The sequence below is a fragment of the Berghia stephanieae genome, chromosome 2 (genome assembly GCF_034508935.2).
Source record: "Berghia stephanieae isolate SIO BIC M18660-M18661 chromosome 2, UCSD_Bste_1.3, whole genome shotgun sequence".
Lineage (NCBI taxonomy): Eukaryota > Metazoa > Mollusca > Gastropoda > Nudibranchia > Aeolidiidae > Berghia > Berghia stephanieae.
Window position 1 is genome coordinate 71,293,293 of NC_088361.1, and position 25,961 is coordinate 71,319,253.

The following is a 25,961-nucleotide window of genomic DNA, read 5'->3' on the forward strand; positions in this document are numbered from 1 at the left end:
GACCACGTCAAAAAACTACAGTATAAGAATAGTATGCAAATTCCATTGTCATTTTTACACCCTTAAAATCATTATATACAATGTCTATATTAATGTTGCTATGCGTTAAATAAAATATTCACCCGTTCTAGTATTTAGATGAATTTAAAAGCCAAACAAATGCTCTTGTTTGTTGTTTTGAAGGGTTTTACGCGCTTGCAAGACATTTAGGTTATATCAGCGCCAGTAAAAAGGAAGAAAATGGGATGGTAAAAGGTTCGAGAATTACTATTAAATCACCTAATAGAAAGGAAGACAAAGGGGAATGGGAATAAATAGGGATCAAATGCCGATTCCAAGAGCATACCATCAATGTACTTAGTTTGAGATCACCTATAAGTCTCATCCGGACACAAGAACAAAACCCAACAAAGAGGAATACACTCAAATGCTTACATTATACACATTAAAATTAACAAATATAATAATACCAAACAGGTAGATGATTTACAAGGAAAAAAGTATCATCTCCCAAAACAATAACTAAGCATTTGACTGTTTCCCTACCAGCTAGGACTCTGGCCAGGGCCAGGACAAAACCAAGTAATCTCATTCCAAGACAAAGACAAAAAGCATGTTGGAAAACAGATATAAGGGGATAGAAGACACAGTATGTACCTCCATGTCCACTATGGCCAAAAAATACGTGCAACTTTTAACGATTATAGGGGATAATAAAGTGACTTCTATGAGAACTAATCACCTAATTGGTGGTCCTGATACAATAACAATGAGAAAGATAGAAATTGAGAGGGCGATAGAGAGAGTGTCTAAATATTAAATCTTCCCTACACACAAACATACACACACACACACACACACACACACATATATATATATATATATATATATATATATATATATATATATAATATATATTGCCGCCCTGATTGGTATTTAGGTCTCTTACATTGAGCAGAAAGTACTTTTCGATAGATCAGAGTCATGTCCAAAGGATACTTTTTGTTACCATCATTGTTTTAGTTTTGTAGCAAGGAGGAAGTGAGTGAATATTAATCACTCGAAGTACGGCTACAATTACAATCAATTAACATCGCTTTATTTTTGAAAATTAATTAGTACAATATCTATATGATTTTAATAATATAAACATCTTTCCTTTTGGTCAAATGAATTCTACTCATGTCAAAAATAAGTGTAACCTTAAACGTTTATGTTAAGAAGTAAGAGGGACTGCAATGACAAAATGGTGGTCCTTAAACCAATATAATGAGAGAGTGTATGAAAATGAAAAAAAAAAAAACGAATAGAGAGAGAGTTAGAGATAGATATATCGATAGATAGATAGATAGATAGATAGAGAGATTGATAGATGGAGAAAGATCGATAGATAGAGAAATAGATGAAGAGAGAGGGAGAGAGAGACAGGGAGTGAGAGAGAGAGAGACTTCCCCTTTCACACATTATATTATTTAAATGGATAGCCGGGTCTCTTGTTTTTAGCGGAAATTACTTTGCTATAGAATCGCATCCTATATAGCGTGTAATTTCCATAGAAATATTGTGGATCGACGGCCTACTTGCTCTAAAAGACTACGTCAAAAAACTACACAGTATAAGATTAGTAAGCAAATTCCATTGTCATTTTTACACCCTTTAAATCATTATATTCCCCGTGTGGTGTCCGGGGTTCCTCAACTGAGAGCGTCAAGAATTACCCAACGCCAAGCCAGCGTGTCGTAAAAGGCGACTAATGGTGTGTGATTTCCCCATCTTTGAGTCACCTGGTCCTCCAGGTTTGGGGTTGGCAAAGGGTTACCACCCCTTTCCGTTAAACTCAAACCGTTACAGAAACGCAGACGGACAAACCAAATCCTTTTTTTAGCCTGGAATGACAGAATTTATGAAGGACAACAGACAAAGCCGAAAGGACTCTGCTGACCCGATGACGCCTTCACCAAACAAGCAGCTTCGAATTGCGTCGTGGAACGTTCGCACCACGTATGAAGCAGGAAAAAGCTCTCAAGTTGCGACTGAGATGAGAAGATACAGGCTGCATATACTTGGAGTAAGCGAAACCCACTGGATACAATCCGGACAGAAACACCTCAAGTCTGGGGAGAAAATTTTATATTCAGGGAGAGGAGACGGGATTCATATGATCATACACAGGGAGTAGGAATACTTCTAAGCAAGTTTGCCCAGAAGTCACTTAGAGGATGGGAACAACACGGAGAAAGGATCATCATGGCGTCCTTTACAACACGGAGTAAGAAGATCAGCATGGACATTGTACAGATCTATGCCCCAACAAATGATGCAACATATGAGGACAAAGATACATTTTATAGTCTGCTACAACAAGTCATTGACAAGTTGCTAAGGAAGTACATCAACATATTGATGGGAGATGCTAATGCTAAAGTGGGACAGGATAACGTAGGTTATGAAGGTATCATGGGACGTCATGGCATGGGAGAAATGAACGATAATGATGAGAGATTTGCAAATTTCTGTGCATTCAACAGTTTGGTGATTGGAGGATCAGTGTTCCCCCATAAGAGGATCCACAAAGAAACTTGGGTCTCACCAGATGGTGTGACCGAGATACAGATTGATCATTTTTGTATCTCTCGAAGATTCAGACGTTCATTGGAAGATGTGACAGTACGGAGAGGGGCAGATCAGATGTTGTATCAGACCACCACCTGCTATTGGCAAAGCTTAAGCTCGGACTCAGAAAACATGGGACCAGATCACATACAAGAAGAAAATTCGAGGTGAATGTACTTGATGGGGAAAAGAATGAGGAATTCAAACTACAATTGAGTAATAGATTCCAACCTCTTACTGAGCTCGAGGAGGACATAGATGTAGAGTCACATTGGGCAAAGATCAAGGAAGTCTAGATAACAACTTGCCACGAGGTATTGGGTGTTAAGAAATCGGAACATAAAGAATGGATAAGTCCAACTACCTTGGACCTTATTGAAAAGTGGAGAACAAGGAAGGAACAAGTGAATGCAAGCCGAACAAGGGCTTCAAGATTGGATGCACAAGAGCAGTATCGAGCCATAGCTAAGGAAGTCAAAAAATCTGTGAAGAAAGACAAGGAAGCATTCATGAACAGACTTACAGAGAAAGCAGAAGCAACAGCGACATTAGGACACATGAGGATCCTTTATCAAACTACCAAGACACTTGCTGGAAAATATGGGAAACCAAAGGTACCAGTCAAAGACAAAGATGGGAAAACTATTTTTGGAGAAGAGGCTCAATCTGAACAATGGAGGGAACATTTCAACTGCCTTCTGAACAGACCACCACCAGACAACCAGCCAGAAATTTTGCCTGCAAGGAATGAGCTACCAATTAGCTGTGAACATATATATTTTGGTGACGTGATTGGTATTTAGGTCTCTTACATTGAGCAGAAAGTACTTTTCGATAGATTAGAGTCCTATCCAAAGGATATTTTTTGTTACCATCATTGTTTTAATTTTGTAGCAAGGAGGACGATGGTGAATATTAATCCCTCAAAGTCCAACTACAATCAATTAACATCGCTTTTTCATTTGGTCAAATGAATTCTACTCATGTCAAAAATAAGTGTAACCTTAAACGTTTATGTTAAGGAGTAAGAGGAACTGCAATGAGAACTAATCACCGAAATGGTGGTCCTGAAACGAATATAATGAGAAAGTGAGTGAAAATGAAAAAAAAAGAAAAGAGAGTGAGAAAAAGATAGAGATAGCTATATAGATATATAGACAGATAGATTGATAGATAGATCGATAGATAGATAGATAGATAGATAGATAGATAGATAGATAGATAGATAGATAGATTGACAGATGGAGAAAGATAGATAAATAGAGAAATATATAGATAGAAAGATAAATAGAGAGAAAGATAGATAGATAGATTGATAGACGGAGAAAGATAGATAGAGAAATAAATGAAGAGAGAGGGAGAGAGGGACAGTGAGAGAGAGAGAGAGAGAGAGGGGGGGAGAGAGAGGGAGAGAGAGAGAGAGAGAGAGAGAGAGAGAGAGAGAGAGAGAGAGAGAGAGAGAGAGGGAGATTTCCACTTTCACGTGGTATATTCTTTAATTGGAAAGCCGGGTCTCTTGTTTTTAGCGGAAATTACTTGATATAGACTATCATCCTATTTAAAGGATAGTGAGCAATTTCCATAGAAATATTGTGGATCCATGACCTTCTTGCTCTAAAAGACTACGTCAAAAAACTACACAGTATATGGAGAGTAAGCAAATTCCATTGTCAGTTTTACACCATTTAAGTCATCGGATACTGCGGCTGTGTCCCTAATGATGCTATACGTTAAATAAAATATGTGCAACCTTTAACGATTATAGGTTATAGTAGAGTGACTTCTATGAAAACTAATCACCTAAGTGGCGATCCGGATAATATAACAATGAGAAAGATAGATATTGAGAGGGTGATAGAGAGGAATAGAGAGAGTGTGTCTAAATATAAATCTCCCCTACATACAAACATATTATATATTTTGGCACCGTGATTGTTATTTATGCCTCTTACATTGAGCAGAAAGTACTTTTCGATAGATCAGAGTCATGTCCAAAGGATATTTTTCGTTAACATCTTTGTTTTAATTTTGTAGCAAGGAGGACGTTAGTGAATATTTATCACACAAAGTCCGGCTACAATTAATTACCATCGCATAATTTTTAAAAACTAATTAAAACAATGTCTTTTGTATTTTAATAACATGAACATCTTTCATTTGGTGTAAATGAATTCTACTCATGTCAAAAATAAGTGTAACCTTAAACGTTCATGTTAAGAAGTAAGTGAGACTGCAATGAGAACTAATCACCGAAATGGTGGTCCTTAAACGAATATAATGAGAGAGTGAGTGAAAATGAAAAAAAAAGAAGAGAGAGAGTGAAATAGCGATAGAGATAGATATATAGATAGATAGATAGACAGACAGATAGATAGATAGATAGATAGATAGATAGATAGATAGATAGATAGATAGATAGATAGATAGATAGATAGATAGATAGATAGATAGATAGATATAAAGATAGATAGATAGATTGATAGATGGAGCAAGATAGATAGAGAAATAAATGAAGAGAGGGGGAGGGAGAGAGAGAGGAGAGAGAGAGAGAGAGAGAGAGAGAGAGAGAGAGAGAGAGAGAGAGAGAGAGAGACTTCCCCTTTCACACGTTATATTGTTCAATTGGATAGCTGGGTCTCTTGTTTTTAGCGGAAATTACTTTGCTATAGACTATCATCCTATTTAAAGGATAACGATTAATTTCCACAGAATTAATGTGGATCCATTGCCTTCTAGCTGTAAAAGACAACGTCAAAAAACTACACAGTATAAGAATAGTAAGCAAATTCCATTGTCATTTTTACACCCTTTAAATCAATATATACTGTGGCGCATTGTCCCTAATGATGCTATGCGTTAAATAAAATACTCACTCGTTTAGTACTTAGTTGAATGTACAAGCCAAAAAAACGTGTAAAATTTGACCATTATAGGTATAGTAGAGTGATTTCTATGAGAACTAATCACCTAAGTGGCGATCCGGAAAATATAACAATGAGAGAGATAGAGATTGAGAGGGCGATAGAGAGAAATAGAGAGAGAGTGTGTCCTAAATATTGTATTTTCCCTACACACAAACATATTATATATTTTGGCACCGTGATTGGTATTTAGGTCTCTTACATTGAGCAGAAAGTACTTTTCGATAGATTAGAGTCCTGTCCAAAGGATATTTTTTGTTACCATCATTGTTTTAATTTTGTAGCAAGGTGGACGTTAGTGAATAATAATCACTGAAAGTCCAGCTACAATCAGTTAACATCGCTTTTTCATTTGGTCAAATGAATTCTACTCATGTCAAAAATAAGTGTAACATTAAACGTATATGTTAAGAATGAAGAGGGACTGCAATGAGAATTAATCACGAAAATGTTTGTCCTTAAACGAATATAATGAGAGTGATTGAAAATGAAAAGAGTGAGAAAGATATATATATATATATATATATATATTATATATATATATATATATATATATATATATATATATATATATAGATACTCGTAGATAGATAGACAGATAGATAGATTGATAGATAGATAGTTTGATAGATGTAGACAGATAGATAGATAGGGAAATATTTAGATAGATAGATATATAAATAGATAGAAAGATAGGTAGATAGAGAGATTGATAGATGGAGAAAGATATATAGATAGAAATACATATGAAGAGACAGGAAGAGAGAGATAGGAAGTGAGAGAGAGAGAGAGAGACACAGAGAGAGAGAGAGAGAGAGAGAGAGAGACAGAGAGAGACTTCCCCTTTCAAACGTTATATTATTTAATTGGAAAGCCGGGTCTCTTGTTCTTAGCTGAAATTACTTTGCTATAGACTCTCATCTTATTTAAAGGATAGCCAGTAATTTCCATAGAAATATTGTGGATCGAGGTGCTTCTTGCTCTAAAAGACTACGTCAAAAAACTACACAGTATAAGAATAGTAAGCAAATTCCATTGTCATTTTCACACCCTTTAAATCATTATATACTGTGGCGCAGTGTCAAAAATAAGAGTAACATTAAACGTTGATGTTTAAAGTTAAGAGGGACTGCAATGAGAACTAATCACCGAAATGGTGATGATTAAACGAATATAATGAGAGAGAGAGTGAAAATGAAAAAAAAAGAAGAGAAAGAGAGAGTGAGAAAGAGATAAAGATAGATATATAGATAGATAGATAGACAGACAGATAAATAGATAGATGGATAGATAGATAGATAGATAGATAGATAGATAGATAGATAGATAGATAGATAGATAGATAGATAGATAGATAGATAGATAGATAGATAGATAGATAGATAGATAGATAGATAGATAGATAGAGGGATAGATATATTGATAGATGGAGAAAGATAGATAGATACAGAAATATATAGACAGATAGATAGATAAATAAATAGATAGAAAGATGGATAGATAAAGAGATTGATAGATGGAGAAAGATAGATGGATAGAGAAATAAATGAAGAGAGAGGGAGAGAGAGAGACAGGGAGTGAGAGAGAGAAGAGAGAGAGAGAGAGAGATCTATCTATCTCTCTCGCTCTCTCTCACGTTCTGTCTTTCTCTCCCTCTCTCTTCATCTATTTCTCTATCTGTCTATCATTCTCCATCTATCTATCTATCTATCTATCTATCTATCTATCTATCTATCTATCTATCTATCTATCTATCTATCAATCTATCTATCTATCTATCTGTCTATCTATCTATATATCTATCTCTATCTCTTTCTCTCTCTCTCTCCCTCTCTCTCTCTCTCTCTCTCTCTCTCTCTCTCTTTTCTTTTATTTTCATTTCACTCAATCTCTCATTATATTCATTTAAGGACCATCATTTCGGTGATTAGTTCTCATTGCAGTCATTCTTACTTCTTAACATAAACGTATAAGGTTACACTTAAATTTGACATGAGTAGAACTCATTTGACCAAATGAAAAAGCGATGGTAATTGATTGTACCCGGATTTTGAGTGATCAATATTCACTAACGTCCTCCTTGCTACAAATTAAAACAAGGATGATAACGAAAAATATCCTTTGGACAGTACTCTAATCTATCGAAAAGTACTTTCTGCTCAATGTAAGAGACCTTAATACCAATCACGGTGCTAAAATATATAATATGTTTGTATGTAGGGAAAATTTATATTTAGACACACTCTCTCTATTCCTCTCTATCATCCTCTCAATATCTATTTTTCACATTGTTATATTATCCGGATCGCCAATTAGGTGATTAGTTCTCATAGAAATCACTCTACTATAACCTATAATCGTTAAAGGTTGCATGTATTGTTTTCGTTTGTACATTCATCTAAGTACTAGAACGGGTGAGTATTTTATTTAACGCATAGCATCATTAGGGACACTGTGCCACACAATATAATGATTTAAAGGGTGTAAAAATGGCAATGGAATTTGCTTACTATTCTTATACTGGGCAAATTACTAGAACGGATGAGTATTTTATTTAAAGCATAGCATCATTAGGGACACTGCGCCACAGTATATAATGATTTAAAGGGTGTAAAGATGACAATGGAATTTGCTTTCTATTCTTATACTGTGTAGTTTTTTGACGTAGTCTTTTAGAGCAAGTAGGCCCATGTATCCACAATATTTCTATGGAAATTACTCGCTATCCTTTAAATAGGATGCTAGTCTATAGCAAAGTAATTTCCGCTAAAAACAAGAGACCCAGCTATCCAATTAGATAACATAACATGTGAAACGGGAAGTCTCTCTCTCTCTCTCTCTCTCTCTCTCTCTCTCTCTCTCTCTCTCTCTCTCAGACACACACACACACACATACACACACACACACAGTCCCTGTCTCTCTCTCCATCTCTCTTCATTTATTTCTCTATCTATCTATCTTTCTCCATCTATCAAACTCTCTATCTATCAATTTTTCTATCTATTTATCTATCAATCTATCTATCTGTCGATCTATTTATCTATATATCTATCGCTATCTCTTTCTCACTCTCTCTCTTCTTTTTTTTCATTTCACTCACTCTCTCATTATATTCGTTTAAGGACCACCTTTTCGGTTATTAGTTCTCATTGCAGTCCCTCTTACTTCTTAACATAAACGTTTAATGTTACACTTATTTTTGACATGAGTAGAATTCATTTGACGAAATGAAAAAGCGATGTTAATTGATTGTAGGATACTATAACAATGAGAAAGATAGAGAATGAGAGGGCTATAGAGAGGAATAGAGAGAGTGTGTCTAAATATTGAATTTTCCCTACACACAAACATATTATATATTTTGGCACAGTGATTGGTATTTAGGTCTCTTACTTTGAGCAGAAAGTACTTTTCGTTAGATTAGTGTCCTGTCCAAAGGATATGTTTTGTTACCATCATTGTTTTAATTTTGTAGTAAGGAGTACGTTAGTGAATATTAATCACTCAAAGTCCGGCTACAATCAATTAACATCGCTTTTTCATTTGCCCAAATAAATTCTACTCATGTCAAGAATAAGTGTAACCTTAAACGTTTATGTTAAGGCATCTGATACTGAATAGTGATTTGTACTATTCAGTATCTACGGGATTTTTTTCCGAAACCCGCAGAAACCTGACAAAGTTATGGGAAGTAGGCAGCTGTGGGGAGTGTATCTGTCACTCAGGGAAGTGTACACCAGTGGGGAGAGAACCTGGGACTTTGTTTCGGCGGGTTTTACGGGGGGGGGGGGGGGACTTTATTTACGAAAGCAATTAAAGCAATTACTTTTTGACGAAAGATGGCAGTATCCGACAAAATTATTGAAGTAGGCAACAGTGGCGGGGGGGGGGGGGGGGGTGAAGTGTACACTAGTGGGGAGTGAACATGGGACTCTGGGTTTCGTAAAAAAGCAATTCCAAGGGGGGGGGGGGGGTTATTTATTTACGAAACCCTTCGAAACCCGACAATATGCGGAAAAGTTATGGAAAGAAGGCAAACAGTAGGGAGTGAACCTGAGACTAAGGGAAGTGTACCCCAGTGGGGAGAGAACCTGAGACTATGGTTTTCGGCGGGTTTCAGCGAGTTTCATATAAAATCAATTACTTTTTTTTACAAAACCTGGCAATATCTGACAAAATTATGGCAAGTAGGCAATCGTGGGGGGTGGACCTGAGATTCAGGGAAGTTTACACCAATGGGGAGTAAACCTGGGACTCTCGGTTTCGTAAAAAAAGCAATATCAAGGGGGGTGGTAGTTTTTTTATGAACCCCGCCGAAACCCAACAATATGCGGCAAAGTTATGGAAAGTAGGCAAACAGTTGGGAGTGAACCTGAGACTCAGGGAAGTGTACACCAGTGGGGAGTGAACCTGAGACTATGGTTTTCGGCGAGTTTCAGCGAGTTTCACATAAAAGCAATTACTTTTTTACGAAACCCGGCAATATCAACATAGTGGAAGTAGGCAACAATGGGGAGTGAACCTGAGATTCATGGAAGTGTACACCAGTGGGGAGTGAACCTGGGACTGTGAGAAGAGGATATCAGTGGAAATGAACCTGGGACTATGGGAGATGGGTACCAGACGAGAATGAAGCAATTACTTTTTTACGAAACCAGCCAAAAGCCACCGACAATCCATAGTCTTAGAGTTACTCCCCAATAGTTTACACTTCCCTGAGTCTCAGGTTCACTCCCCACAGTTGTCTACTCTCTTTCCATAACTTTGACGGATATTGTTGGGTTTCGGCTGGTTTCGTAAAAAAGTAATTGCTTTCTTTTTACGAAACCCAGTCCCAGATTCACTCCCCAATGGTGTACACTTCCCGAAGTCCCAGGTTCACTCCCCACTGCTGCCTAATTCCCATAACTTTGTCGGGTTTCGGCGTGTATCGTCAAGTTTCAAAAAAAAGAAACACACCTAAAAAATACCACGTGTATTCAGTAAAGAGATGTCCATTAGTGCCGCGCTGAAGATCGGTCTAGACCGCGGTCCGACGGTCTTTTAGCTGTGAACCGAAGACCGGTCCCAGAGGGGAAGACCGGCGACGGTCCTCACTTCTTATCACCTTTCAACTAGTGCGGGGCGGTCCTTGCAAGGACCACGGTCCTACGGTCTCGCGCCATAGCCTACTACTTCCCAGCGATTCGTTGCTTCGGTTGCCTATCTTCCACCAATCACTACCCATCCCACTTAATTAATCGCACCCACCCCCTTTGCCATACACTAAACGACACAGACGACCATACAGGCAGACGACCACCAACCTCCACTCCGCAAACCGCCCTTTCGTGTGTGAGATGGGGGGAACAGGAGGCGCACGCCTTGGACGATTCCATTATACGGGGTAAATTTCAAAATTTACTACACCATAATGATCGCAATGACAATGATCTATGGTGAAGGCATGACCCTCTTCTCTAATGGGTTATTGTTTGAAATGTATGTGACTACAAAAGATGTGTGTGTTTGTGTGTGTTTGTGTGTGTCGAACCTAGCAAGTAGCAAATCCGATTTTTTGTTTTCTTTTGTCCATCTCTTGTCACCACTCCTTTCTATCGCAGTGTTATCATTTAAAATAATACAATAATATTAAAATTTCGTTTGGTGTTTTTACTAATCAAATAATATGAGTTTCATTAGTTTCTTCCTTCCAAAAAAACCCAGTTATAACGTCTGAATTTTAAAAAAGTCCAATAGAATATTTGGGGGCCCCGATAGCTCAGTTGATAGAGCACTCTCTTTATACGCAAAGGGCCAGAGATCGATCCCGGGTGCAGTCGATTTTTTTCTGAATCCCTGTCTACTCAGCAATGAATGGGTAGCTGAGTTTGTTAGATCTGGCGAAAAGTCACCATCGACCCCTCTTATCACCTCATCCACCCCCTCTTATTATAACTTCACGTCTCTCTCTTACTCTTCAATGCTCGCTGCCGTCTAATGTGTGTGTAGGAGTTGCGTGTGTGTATCAACGCCACGAACAACTCGATCAACGCCTTGGGCGATGCCATTATCTCCGTTAATGGGGATAAATTTCAAATTTTATTAAATTATCGAAGTAACAATGAAGTACGGTGAGCAAATAAAGAAGGCATCACCCCTCTTCTCTAATTAGGTTACAATTTGAAATGAGTGTGACTACTCCGTGTGTTTTACTCCTGTAGGCCACGGTTTTCATCGTGTAGCGGTCTTTAACGGTTCAAGAATGAACGATCCCACGCTCTCAAAGGTCAAACCGGTTCGAATTTCCAACAGTCTCTCAGGAATGTTCAATGTCGAAAAGGACCGGTCCTAGGACCGGTCCTTGCGGTCTTCATTTCCCAAGGACCGTAGGACCGTGGTCCTTAAGCTTGCCAAGGACCGCCCCGCACTACTATTCAGTATCTTATACTGAATAACCACTTCGTTATGTTAAGAAGTAAGAGGGACTGCAATGAGAACTAATCACCGAAATGGTGGTCCTTAAACGAATATAATGAGAGAGTGAGTGAAAATGAAAAGAAAAAAAAAGAGAGAGAGAGAGTGAGAAAGAGATAGAGATAGATAAATAGATAGATAGATAGATAGATAGATAGATAGATAGATAGATAGATAGATAGATAGACCGATAGATAGATTGAGAGATAGATAGATTGCTAGATGGAGAAAGATATATAGATAGAGAAATATATAGATAGAAAAATAGATAGATAAATTGATAGAAAGATAGATAGAAAAATAAATGAAGAGAGAGGGAGAGAGAGAGAGAGAGAGAGAGAGAGAGAGAGAGAGAGAGTGAGAAAGAGATAGAGATAGATAAATAGATAGATAGATAGATAGATAGATAGATAGATAGATAGATAGATAGATAGATAGATAGACTGATAGATAGATTGAGAGATAGATAGATTGCTAGATGGAGAAAGATATATAGATAGATAAATATATAGATAGAAAAATAGATAGATAAATTGATAGAAAGATAGATAGAAAAATAAATGAAGAGAGAGGGAGAGAGAGAGAGAGAGAGAGAGAGAGAGTGAGAGAGAGAGAAGGAGAGAGAGATAGAGAAAGTGAGAGAGACGCATCCCTTTTCACACGTTATATTATTTAATTGGATAGCTGGGTCTCTTGTTTTTAGCGGAAATTACTTTGCTATAGACTGTCATCCTATTTAAAGGATAGCGAGAAATTTCCATAGAAAGATTGTGGAATAATGGGCTTCTTGCTCTAAAAGACTATGTCAAAAAACAACACAGTATAAGAATAGTAAGCAAATTTCATTTTCATTTTTACACCATTTAAATCATTATATACTGTGGCCCAGTGTCCCTAATGATGCTATGCGTTAAATAAAATACTCACCCGTTCTAGTACTTAGTTAAATGTACAAGCGAAAAGAATACGTGCAAATTTTAACCATTATAGGTTATAGTAGAGTGACTTCTATGAGAACTCATCACCTAAGTGTTATAGTAAAGTGACTTCTATGAGAATCACCAAAGTGGCGATCCAGATACAATAACAATGAGAAAGATAGAGATTGAGAGGGCGATAGAGAGGAATAGCGAGAGTGTGTCCTAAATATTGAATTTTCCCTACACACAAACATATTATATATTTTGGCAACGTGATTGGTATTTAGGTCTCTTACATTGAGCAGAAAATACTTTTCGATAGATTAGAGTCCTGTCCAAAGGATATCTTTTGTTATCATCATTTTTTAAATTTTGTAGCAAGGAGGACGTTAGTGAATATTAATCACTCAAAGTCCGGCGACAATCAATTAACATCGCTTTTTCATTTGGTCAAATGAATTCTAATCATGTCAAAAATAAGTGTAACCTTAAACGTTTATGTTAAGAAGTAAGAGGAACTTCAATGAGAACTAATCACCGAAAAGTTGGTCCTTAAACGAATATAATGAGAGAGTGGGTGAAAATGAAAAAAAAGAAGTGAGAGAGAGTGAGACAGAGATAGAGAGAGATATATAAATAGATAGGCAGATAGATAGATAGATAGATAGATAGATAGATAGATAGATAGATAGATAGATAGATAGATAGAAATAAATGAAGAGAGAGGGAGAGAGAGACAGGAAGTGAGAGAGAGAGTGAGAAAGAGAGAGAGAGAGAGAGAGAGAGAGAGAGAGAGAGAGAGAGAGAGACAGACAGACAGACAGACAGACAGAGACTTCCCCTTTCACACGTTATTTTATTTAATTCGAAAGCCGGGTCTCTTGTTTTTAGCGGAAATTACTTTGCTATATATAGACTATCATAATATATAAAAGATAGCGAGTAATTTCCATAGAAATATTGTGGATCCATGGCCTTTTTGCTGTAAAAGACTACGTCAAAAAAAACACACAGTATGATAACAGTAATAAAATTCCATTGTCATTTTTACACGCTTTAAATCATTATATAATGGGGCAGTGTCCCTAATGATGCTATGCGTGAAATAAAATACGTGCAACCTTTAACGATTATAGTTATAGAAGACTGACTTCTATGAGAACTAATCACCTAAGTGGCGATCCGGATAATATAACAATGGGAAAGATAGATATTGAGAGGGTGATAGAGAGGAATAGAGAGAGTGTGTCTAAATATAAATTTTCCCTACATACAAACAAATTATATCTTTTGGCAACGTGATTGGAATATAGGTCTCTTACATTGAGCAGAAAGTACTTTTCGATAGATCAGAGTCATGTCCAAAGGATATTTTTCGTTACCATCAATGTATTAATTTTGTAGCAAGGAGGACGTTAGTGAATATTAATAACTCAAAGTCCGGCTACAATCTATTACCATAGCTTTTTCATTTGTCAAATGAATTCTACTCATGTCAAAAATATTTGTAATATTAAACGTTTTCTGTTAAGAAGTAAGAGAGACTGCAATGAGAACTAATCACCGAAATGGTGGTCCTTAAACGAATATAATGAGAGAGTGAGTGAAAATGAAAAAAAAAGAAGATAGAGAAAAAGTGAGAAAGAGATAGAGATAGATATATAGATAGACAGATGGAAAGATAGATAGATAGATAGATAGATAGATAGATAAATAGATAGAAAGATAGATAGATAGATGGAGAAAGATAGATAGATAGAGAAGTAGATGAAGAGAGAGGGAGAGAGAGACAGGAAGTGAGAGAGAGAGTGAGAGAGATAGAGATAGAGGGATAGAGAGAGAGAGATTTCCCCTTTCACACGTTATATTATTTAATTGGATAGCTGGGTCTCTTGTTTTTAGCGGAAATTATTTTGCTATAGACTAGCAACCTATTTAAAGGATAGCGAGTAATTTCCATAGAAGTATTGTGGATCCATGGCATTCTTGCTCTAAAATACTACATCAAGAATAGTAAGCAAATTCCATTGTCATTTTTACACCATTTAAATCATTATATACTGTGGGGCAGTGCCCCTAATGATGCTATGCATTAAATAAAATACTCATCCGTTCTAGTATTTAGTGAATGTACAATCCAAAAATAATACATGCACATTTTAACGATTATAGGTTATAGTAGAGTTACTTCTATGAAAACTAAGCATCTAAGTGGCGATCCGGATACAATAACATTGAGAAAGATAGAGAATGAGAGGGCGATAGAGAGGAATTGAGAGAGTGTGTCCTAAATATTGTATTTTCCCTACACACAAACATATCATATATGTTGGCACCGTGATTGGTATTTAGGTCTCTTACATTGAGCAGAAAGTACCTTTCGATAGATTAGAGTCCTGTCCAAAGGATGAATATTTTTTGTTACCATCATTGTTTTAATTTCGTAGCAAGAAGGACGTTAGTGCATATTAATCACTCAAAGTCCGGCTACAATAAATTACCATCGCTATTTCATTTGGTCAAATGAATTCTACTCCTGTCAAAAATAAGTGTAACCTTAAACGTTTATGTTAAGAAGCAAGAGGGACTGCAATGAGAACTAATCACCGAAATGGTGGTCCTTAAACGAATATAATGAGAGAGTGAGTGAAACTGAAAAAAAAGAAAGAGAGAGTTAGAAAGAGATAGATATATAGATAGATAGATAGATAGGCAGATAGATAGATAGATAGATAGATAGATAGATAGATAGATAGATAGATAGATAGATAGATAGATAGATAGATAGATAGATAGATAGATAGATATATAGATTGATAGATGGAGAAAGATAGATAGATAGATCAATAGATGAAGAGAGAGAGGGAGAGAGAGAGACAAGAAGTGAGAGAGAGAGAGAGAGGGAGAGAGAGAGAGAGAGAGAGAGAGAGAGAGAGAGAGAGACTTCCCCTTTCACACGTTATGTTATCTAATTGTAAAGCCGGGTCTCTTGTTTTTAGCGGATATTACTTTGCTATAGACTAGCATCCTATTTAAAGGATAGCGAGTAATTTCCATAGAAATATTGTGGATCCATTGCCTTCTAGCTCTAAACGACTGCGTCAAAAAAACTACACAGTATAAGAATAATAAGCAAATTCCATTGTCATTTTTACACCATTTAAATCATTATATACTGTGACGCAGTGTCCCTAATGATGCTATGCGTTAAATAAACTACTCACCCGTTCTAGTTCTTAGATGAATGTACAAGCGAAAAGAATACGTGCAAACTTTAAAGATTATAGGTTACAGTAGAGTGCCTTCTATGAGAACTAATCACCTAAGTGGCGATCCGGATCATATAACAATGAGAAAGATAGAGATTGAGAGGGTGATAGAGAGAGTGTGTCTTAATATTAAATATTCCCTAGATACAAACATATTATATATTTTGGCACAGTGATTGGTATTTAGGTCTCTTACATTGAGCAGAAAGTACTTTTCGATAGATTAGAAGCCTCTCCAATATTTTTTGTTACCATCATTGTTTTAATTTTGTAGCAAGGAGGACGTTAGTGAATATTAATCACTCAAAGTCCGGCTTCAATCAATTAACATCGTTTTTTCATTTGGTCAGATGAATTATACTCATGTCAAAAATAAGTGTAACCTTAAACGTTTATGTTAAGAAGCAAGAGGGACTGCAATGAGAACTAATCACCGAAATGGTGGCCCTGAGACAAATATGATGAGAGAGTGAGTGAAAATGATAAAAAAGGAAGAGACAGAGTGAGAAAGAAATAGAGATAGATATATAGATAGATAGATAGATAGATAGATAGATAGATAGATAGATAGATAGATAGACAGATAGATAGATTGATAGATAGATAGATTGATAGATTGATAGATGGAGAGAGATAGATAGATAGATAGATAGATAGATAGAGAAATAGATGAAGAGAGAGGGAGAGAGAGACAGGAAGTGAGAGAGAGAGAGAGTGGTAGAGAGAGAGAGACAGAGAGAGACTTCCCCTTTCACACGTTATATTATTTGATTGTAAAGCCGGGTCTCTTGTTTTTAGCGACTATTACTTTGCTATAGACCATCATCCTATTTAAAGGATAGCGAGAAATTTCCATAGAAATATTGGGATCCATGGCCTTCTTGCTCTAAAAGACTACGTCAAAAAACTACACAGTAAGCAAATTCCATTGTCAGTTTTACACCCTTCGGTTGATAGTTGTGTAACATCAAATAGAAATGTTGATCGTCTCCATATAATTCACCAAAAGTCAAAGTAGGAGGAACTAAATTTACTTACTGTTATTACGCCGATTCCCGATTGCTGGACAATACGATTTGTCATTTTATCAGCTAATTTGGAGGGGCATAGAAAAAATGGACAATTGTAATTGGTTGATTGAAGAGTGTGTAGAGAGAAAAAAATTTTATTCTCTATTGTCTTCTGGCACTTTTCTACTCACTTCATATCTTGTTGTTACCAACATAAGTGCCTGCTCCACTCACCTTTCTGAATTAAAAATTCACCCCATATACCGGAGCATATTCAATGTCTCAATCGTTTCTATGTTATATGTTTGTGTTGAGAATATTGGCTATTAAGCTTAACTGCTGGTCAAAAATAACTTCGCAATGGTTGTGCGCGAGCGAGCCTGCGATCTCCAAGAAGTGGGTGAGAGAGGTCTCTAGAAATATGACTTGGGTTTGAAACGAATATTTTTGTATTCGTGGATAGCTCACACGGTAGAGCCACGCTCTCACCTGCCAGGCGGAGTTGTCGTACCAATAAGGTCGCAGGTTCAAACCCCACCACCGCCGCGAAAATATTTTTATTCTCTATTGTCTTCTGGCACTTTTCTACTCACTTCATATCTTGTTGTTACCAACATAAGTGCCTGCTCCACTCACTTTTCTGAATTAAAAATTCACCCCATATACCGGAGCATACTCAATGTCTCAATCGTTTCTATGTTATATGTTTGTGTTGAGAATATTGGCTATTAAGCTTAGCTGCTGGTCAAAAATAACTTCGCGATGGTTGTGCGCGAGCGAGCCTGCGATCTCCAAGAAGTGGGTGAGAGAGGTCTCTAGAAATATGACTTGGGTTTGAAACGAATATTTTTGTATTCGTGGATAGCTCACACGGTAGAGCCATGCTCTCACCTGCCAGGCGGAGTTGTCGTACCAATAAGGTCGCAGGTTCAAAACCCACCACCGCCGCGAAAAAATTTTTATTCTCTATTGTCTTCTGGCACTTTTCTACTCACTTCATATCTTGTTGTTACCAACATAAGTGCCTGCTCCACTCACTTTTCTGAATTAAGAAATTATCTGACTAATCTCAGACTCAGATGTAATCTGTAGTCTGTAGGCGGTCTAGAAGGAATCATTTTAATTTTATGGTCCATACACGGTCCCGATGGATGATCTTTTATTTGTTGTGTTTAGTTATCAGATAGGACCATGAATATTTCATGCATTTCTCGTGCAACTTACTCTAAATCAAAACAAAATGCCTCATTACCGATAGTGATAGGGCTACTTTCGTTTTCAAGCTTTGGCTTTTATGAGATGAGGAAGTCTTTCACTGTTGTTCTGGTCATTCATTTTAGAATTATAATGTTCCAGTTTATAACTTATGCTTTGTCAAGATTATTTTATTGTGCATTTTTAAAACATGTTCTCCATTTGAAGAAATATTAAAAGTAAGGTTGCGTTTTTCTTAAGTTTTTTTTTTCCGTTCCTCCGTTGGTGGTGTATTGTAAAGTAACACGAACAAACTGCTTTTCTACACCGCTGTTGGACATGTAAATTCTAGTTTTTGACAGAAGTTTAACACGCTGCTTAGTGATTGCCAGTGTCAGTTTATAATGATAGTAATGGTTATTTTTTTACTGACAAAAATAAATATTATTATTATTATTATTTTAAATTTTAATCCAAAGAAAGAAACAATTGACCTCTATCAATCCACTAAAATAACTTTTCATAATTTTCATAGTTAGAAATTAATTTTAACTCCAGGTGAGGATTAGTTATAATGTTTCGTATAGTCATTGAATTAGGGCCTTCATATGGAATTTTTCCCAAATATGACAATAATAATAATAAAATAATTTCAATTAAAAAAAATTGTCCTTTGGGATTCAGATACTTTCATTGCAGCTATGTGGTATAGTTATCACCGTCATTTTGGAAGGATTAGGGTTCCAGACCCGTTCTGAGCAGTTGAGTCATTGGGAAAGGAACTTTATTCACATTCTCTCACCATACTCAGGCATAAATTGGTTAACTGGCTTTTAACATAGGCCTGTAAATTTGCCTGCATTTCTGGCAATTTCGCTCTGCCGGAACAAAAATTAATTAAAATACTTTTTCATTTTGTTTAACAGCCTATTGAATTGGTAAAATTCTAAGAAAATATTCTGGGAAATGGGGATTTTTGCTCATGTTATTGAAAAAGCTTCGGCTCGAGGATTTTCAGGCAAGTTTTTCAGGGGGCAGATGCAGGCCTGTTAAACAGCATTGTCTCTTTCCGGAAAAAATGTAATATCGCCTAACATGTCTCGACCTGCATGTAAAGTCTTGCTGTTGGCTATAAAACCCATTGCAAAGCGCTTTGAACAAATTTTCATTTAATGGAAATTGCACTATATAATTGTTCTACCCTTGTTCTAATTTGACAAAGCTTGATGTAAATTTAACGGAAAGCTTAAGGATTGTAAAAAAAAAATAATTAAAAAATTGAGCTTTATCTTATAGCGCAATATCCACTAAATGTGCTAGGCTCAAAGCGCTTTACAAGGGGTCCCTGGTCAACAGCAACATTTAACATGTAGAACGGGACATGACGCCTTTTAGGCGACGCTACAATTTTTCGGACAAAGAAAACGCTGTAAACGGCCAGGTATTCATTTTACACCTGAATACGGTGAGAGCATGTGAATAAAGAGCCTTTTCCAAGGACTCAACTATGCGCCGAGCGCGAGGCTCGAACCCATGACCTTCCGATCCAAAATCGAGTGTCATACCACTAGACCACATAGCCACACAAGGACCAGGACCAGATTGTAATAGGCAAGAAATGACGTAATATATTTCAACAATCAATTTTTTGCCTTTACAGGAAGGCCAGCATCACTGCTGGATGAAACTGATCCTGATTGGGTTCCAACGTTAAAGCTTGGACATGGTGCAGAGAAAAAACAGACCATTACTCATGTCTTAAAGGTAGGAACAAACGCAATGACTGCAGGCAGCAACGGCTCTAGTTGAACAATCAACAATTGGAGAAACTAGCTCAATCATTGACCATGTAAATGTAAGTGTATCTGTTTAAAACAATATTTATGTAGGCATGATATCTCTTCCTACATGTTAATGTTAATGTTTCTGTTGGCTTGGGACATCTTGTAGAGTGCTTTGGGTGGATATTGCATGCGCTATATAAAAGCAGATCTCACTCTCAGGAAATTTAATAGGTCCAAATCAAGCAAATTTTTTTTGGGTAAAAAGTGAAGTTAGCAACGTTTGTGCCGTTCATTACACTTTAAGGTCATTGCATTGCCAGTTGAAAGGAAGTTGAATAGAGAGTGAAAAGATTGTAGATCTATGCACATAACAATAGACAAAGGGCACAAAATCATATTTCATATTGCAAAGTTAAGACACAAATCTATGACTATGAGGAAAGTAATAAGACAAAGGGGAATAGAGCACATATCAAGTGACTTCATTTGCTCATAAGGTATGTAAGGAATGCCTGTCCAGTGAGCCAGTAATGAAGTCAAAGTTTGTCCAAATTGTTGGTGCAAGAACTGACATCAAGAGAAGTTTTTTTTTCAAATAACCAGACTGTACAAAAGCTTACATGGTTGAGTTTTAAGACTTTTAACTTCAGAGATAATAAATAACTGAACAAAAAACATCACTTCATTTGAATCAAAAGCTTTGTCTTTATTATGTTGATTAATTTTGTTTTATTGAATTAATGGGCAATGCAATTAATAAAAGAGGAAGATCCATTAAATTTGAGGACAATGAAATTAATACTATTGTGAGCATGTCCTTCTATGCTATGGATAGGTTGCCTTTTAGGATAGTTCATACACAATTAGAAAATTCTGAAGGTTTTTGTCTTTGACTATAGCGTAACAAATTTTAAAAATATAGAATCTCTTTATTCACCTCTAGGGACAATTTGTCTTTGGAGTCTATTCTAAAGGGAGACTGAAATAACCCAGGCATTGCCGCAACACAGCGCCACAAACTGAGCTAGGGCTGAGGTGACTTGCTCAAGGCCACACAACGTAGTGACAAAGTGTTCTTATTATGAGATAGATAGAATTAAATGAGTTCACCCATATTGATTTATTCCTCAATTCTTAAGATCTGAGGGGAAATGTTTTATTAACCTTAAATTATGCCGCTTAAGCTATACGAATATATTAATATTATAGTCTACATGTTATTTTTACAAGCCAATTGTCATTTCATTGTGGTAAAAGGCAATCTGCACAAATCAGCAGAATGACCAATCAAACGTTTGTTACAGAAGCATGTATTCCCTATGTATGTACAAAATACACACGCTGGCAACAAATTAAATAAAAAAATTAATAAATTATATGGCATAAAAGAAAAAACAAACATTCCCAGAAATGTAAAATATTATGGGCTAAGTTTGTCCATTTTTATTGGTAATAGCTAGCGGTATCTACAAGAAGTTGGGTGCAGCGCTTGTAACACTCAATGGAATTTCCCGTGTAGAGAAAACATATGTGTGTTTTTTGTATACTGGTGTAGGAAATACAGTTCTTTTTTTTTTTTTCTTTTTTTGGCGAAGGCCAATAATTGCCCGAACATTACAGTACAGCAGATTTTCTGAGCATACATAGTTTGATTCCACAGGTGATAGAATTACATTTAGTTTTTAAAATATTTGCGTGTTACTTGTAGAGTTTGTAAATAAATAGTTTTAGAATTTTTAGGTTTGCCAGTAATTTTGTGCTCGATGATAAATATTTAACATTTGCTGTACGGAGCAATGGTGATCCACAACTTATTTTTTTAAAAGAATAGATTTCCACATAAATATGCCAAACCATTTTGGAATTCATCATAAGGTTCAGGCACTATTGGCATTTGAAGTTGAAGTCAAAGAAAAACTTTTTAAAAAATTATTTTGACCTGTGAAATGAATGACTTGCGTATTTGAGGAAATGGTGCTTAAGTTTTCTTTGTTTTCAAACATATTAAAATTAAAATTCCCAGTGACACGATAGACGCCAGAGGTGGTAGTTCAATAATGTACTATTTGCTCTATATATTAACTTAATCTTGGTATTTCTTTTACAGGATTGTGAAGACAGACATTTCAGGTTCCCATCTTGATGCTGAGCAGAAAGCACTTGTCGACACACGGAGTCCACTATAACCCAATTTTTGGGAATGGCGAACCTGAAACGAAAAGAAAGCAGTCAGACTTTTTATTCATTCTTTTCCAATAATGCTTGATTTTATATACCTTTGTAATCCTTTTCATTCTTTTCATTAGACTAATACATGTGTTAAACATTTTTACTTTTGCCCGAAATGTTTGTGAAAAAATTGTACTAGTTGTAGTATAACTACTAGTAGTAGTAGTATTACTTCTGTTACCATTATTATATGTTCTGCAATAATATTCAAAACCTAATAATATTTTTGAATTTGCAAATAAATAGAAATCCATTGTATATTTATGAAGTTGGAGCACAATAAAGAAAATAAAGTACTGTAATGACTTTTTTAAAAATTTGTTTTATCCGTTGCTTTTGCAATTTGATGGTGAATGCTTAACTGAGTTCTCATTTTTCTACCCTGGGTGTGGGGTCATTGACCTTCCATTGTGGGCAAGGTCATTATTGCTTTCTTCACCCCCCTATGTCTGTATTCCTTTTTCAGGTAGCTTTCCATCTTTGTTTTGGAATAAGATTACATGCTTTTTTCCCCTGTCCTTAGATGAGAGGGTGACAAATGGATGTAAAGTTATTTTGTAAATTTATAATTAACATTTTATAAACAATAGACTGGGTGGGGTCTTTGACTTCCCATGGTGGCAAGAGGTCATGCTGTGTCCTCTATCCCTTATATTGTTTTCCAAGTTTCTTTATGTCCTTGTCTTGGAATGAGTATACTTGGTTTTGTCCTTTCCCTTGCCGGAGTCATTGGCTGAGAGGGAAACAGTCAAATGAATATTGTTGGTTTTGGGGAAAAAAAATTTTTTGTCTTGTAAATCAGTTCGCGTAATTTTTTAAAATTATATTATATATATGTGTATGTGTATATATAATATGGGGGGGCGAAGTGGCCGAGTGGTTAAGGCATTGCACTGTGATCCGGATGACCCAGGTTCGAGCCCCGCTTCAGGCACTTTCGTTTTTTTTCCTTGAGCAAGATTATTAACCCCCAATTTGCTCACTTGGACAACATGGGTGATTCCTGTTGACATCAGACATCTTGTTTGATGAGTTATCTATATTCCTTCGTGGAATGCCTAGGCGACGATATCATGATATCGCGGCGCAAAAGGCATAACATAACTTAATATAATATAATAAAAAGATAATACGCGAACGTTTGAGTGTATTCCTCTTAGTGGGGACCTGTGCTTGTGTCAGGATGAGACTTTTGTGTGTTATCAGACTTAGTACACTGATAGCATTCTCTTTGAATCTACATTTGTTCCTCTTTGTCTTACTTTTCTTGTGTGCTTTTAATTGTAAATCTGGAAATTTTTACAATCCCATTTTATTCCTTTTTACTGGTGCTGAAATGTGTCGCAAGTGCAGTAAAACCCTTAAATCAAACATAAACATTTGAGTGTATTCCGTCTCTGGATGGAACTGTTAGGCGATCTCAAAACTAAGCACATTAATAATTTTGATCTACTTCTGCTCCGTATTTGATCCAAGCCCATTTTTCTTACTACGTATTTCGCAACAGCTTTTAATTGTGCTGAAAATGACCTAATAGTGTCGCAAGCACCGAAAGTAGTCCATCAGAACCATTAGGTCTATAGAGCCAAATTTCATCCCAGTTTCTATAGTGTGAAAATAATAACTTGTTACCCTTTGAATAGGGCGCTTTTCTATTGCCAAATTACTGCTGGGTGTACAAAAAAAAAGAAAGGGGAGGGGGTGGGGTCTTAACTTCATCTAGGATATATCTCGGTCTCTTTGATTGTGAAATGGGTGCTCTACCAACTGAGTTAACGGGACTGCCATGAGTCGCAAAACCATTTAAACGTTTATGTCCGAACACACTGACTGAGCAAATGTGAGTAAAGAGGCTTTTCCAAGGACTTGACTGAGTCTCCCATAGTAGAACTTGAACCTATTAAAGAAGTTTCTTATTTCTTTTTTTTTTAAAAAAGTTATTCATATTCTAGTTCAAGAAAATTCATTGTAATGAATATAGCCATATGTTAAAAACCTCTATATCGTATTATCAATCCTGCATGGAGTAATATAAATAAATGTAGAAATCAAAATAATAATATGTAATAACAGTAATAATAATCATAGAAGTGAGATGAAAAGGGGGGGGGGGGGTACCTTAGCAGCTAGTACCACTTTCCCACAGCTAGGAGGCTTAAACCATTTTACATCCGTCACCCATCCATTGTAGGCCTGATTATAAGTAGGTACTTTGGTAAACGTCCATTTGGCCCTCCAGCAGGGAGCCGATAAATGGCCTAGTGGCTGTGACCCGATTTTTTGGACTTTTGAGTGATGGGTCTCAGAAAAAGTTCCATAGATTTTTTGTTTATGGATGGATTTTAATGATTGATGTCTTATTTTCTTCAGGAGAAATTACTCTATCGTTTGGTGTAGTTTATTTTAAAATCAATGACAATTTAGTATAACTTTTGATTATGGATAAAATAGGGTATAATTTAGCTTTGGATAATTAAAAGATTAGACCTTGGTAAATCAAAATTTCATGCTGGCACGTTTATTTAACATCTTAACTTTTTTATAAAATTAAATTCAGGGCAAAGTTGTATACCGCATCCATGAAATTCGTTCCAGTAAAATCCGTACTCAAATCTTAGCGGCCATTTTAGACCAGTTTTGAAATCCAAATGGTGGTTACTACCGGAAATGCATCAATTTTCAGGTCACAAATTCCGTCAGTAAATAACAAAGGCAAATAGAAGACCATTTTTCAGCCTTTAAACTAACATAACTTTTTTTCTGCTTATCTGATTTTCACAATTTTGGTATCATTAGAATCGTGTTGAAAAGCACTTTAAAATTGATATAGGTTTCATTGAGCTCAATCCAATTTGAATTTTTTACCAAAGTACCTATTATAAGTAGTCAGTCCCCTGTAAGCCTGAAAAAAAATTGTGGCAATGGTGGTAATATTATTAATTGAAACTAGAGGATAAAAACTGTTGTTATCACACTTAGTTAACAACAGTGAATTAAATTTGCTGTGAAATGTGGAGTACTCATCTGAAAGATTATTAGAATTATTCAGAGAGACACAATTCCATAACTCAACATCAGCCGTGGGGCTAAAAATTATATAGTTGGGGGATTGACTAAAATATCGAATAAAAAAGTAGTTATTCAATGGAGCCGAAGTTTAACCTGGTTTGAAAAGCGCGAAACGGGCCATAGCAATTGCTACCCTTTAGATAGGACTCTAGTCTATGTCAAAGTACTTTCCGCTAGATCTAACAGACTCAGCTACCCAATCACTGCTGGATTGACAAGGGGAGTGGGATTAGAAAAAAAATATTCACTCGGGATCAAGCTCAGTCCCTTGGAATGGGGTGGGGCTTTTAAAACAGTCTTATGGGCATGATGTTTTGTTACTGTATTATATCAGTTTAGATTTGGACTCGGGACCACATTGATTTCATAGTCATTGCCTGCCCTGGTGTTTTTCATTTAAATTATTATTTATAATCTTTGGTGAATTCGGAGGAATTCATCACCTTAAAGGCAAAATAGTTCAAATTTGAATGTAACCACACAGACTCATTGATC

At 36.2% G+C, this 25,961-nt stretch overlaps 1 long non-coding RNA gene across 1 annotated transcript; it reads right to left on the minus strand.

The window, feature by feature from the left end:
- Positions 1 to 20,849: 20,849 nt before the first annotated feature.
- Positions 20,850 to 24,638, minus strand: LOC144965471 (uncharacterized). The gene is made up of 2 exons (XR_013644024.1): positions 24,516 to 24,638; positions 20,850 to 22,377 (listed from the first exon to the last, which is right to left on the minus strand). It is a non-coding gene; the product is annotated as an uncharacterized LOC144965471 (long non-coding RNA).
- Between the last annotated feature and the right edge of the window lie 1,323 nt (positions 24,639 to 25,961).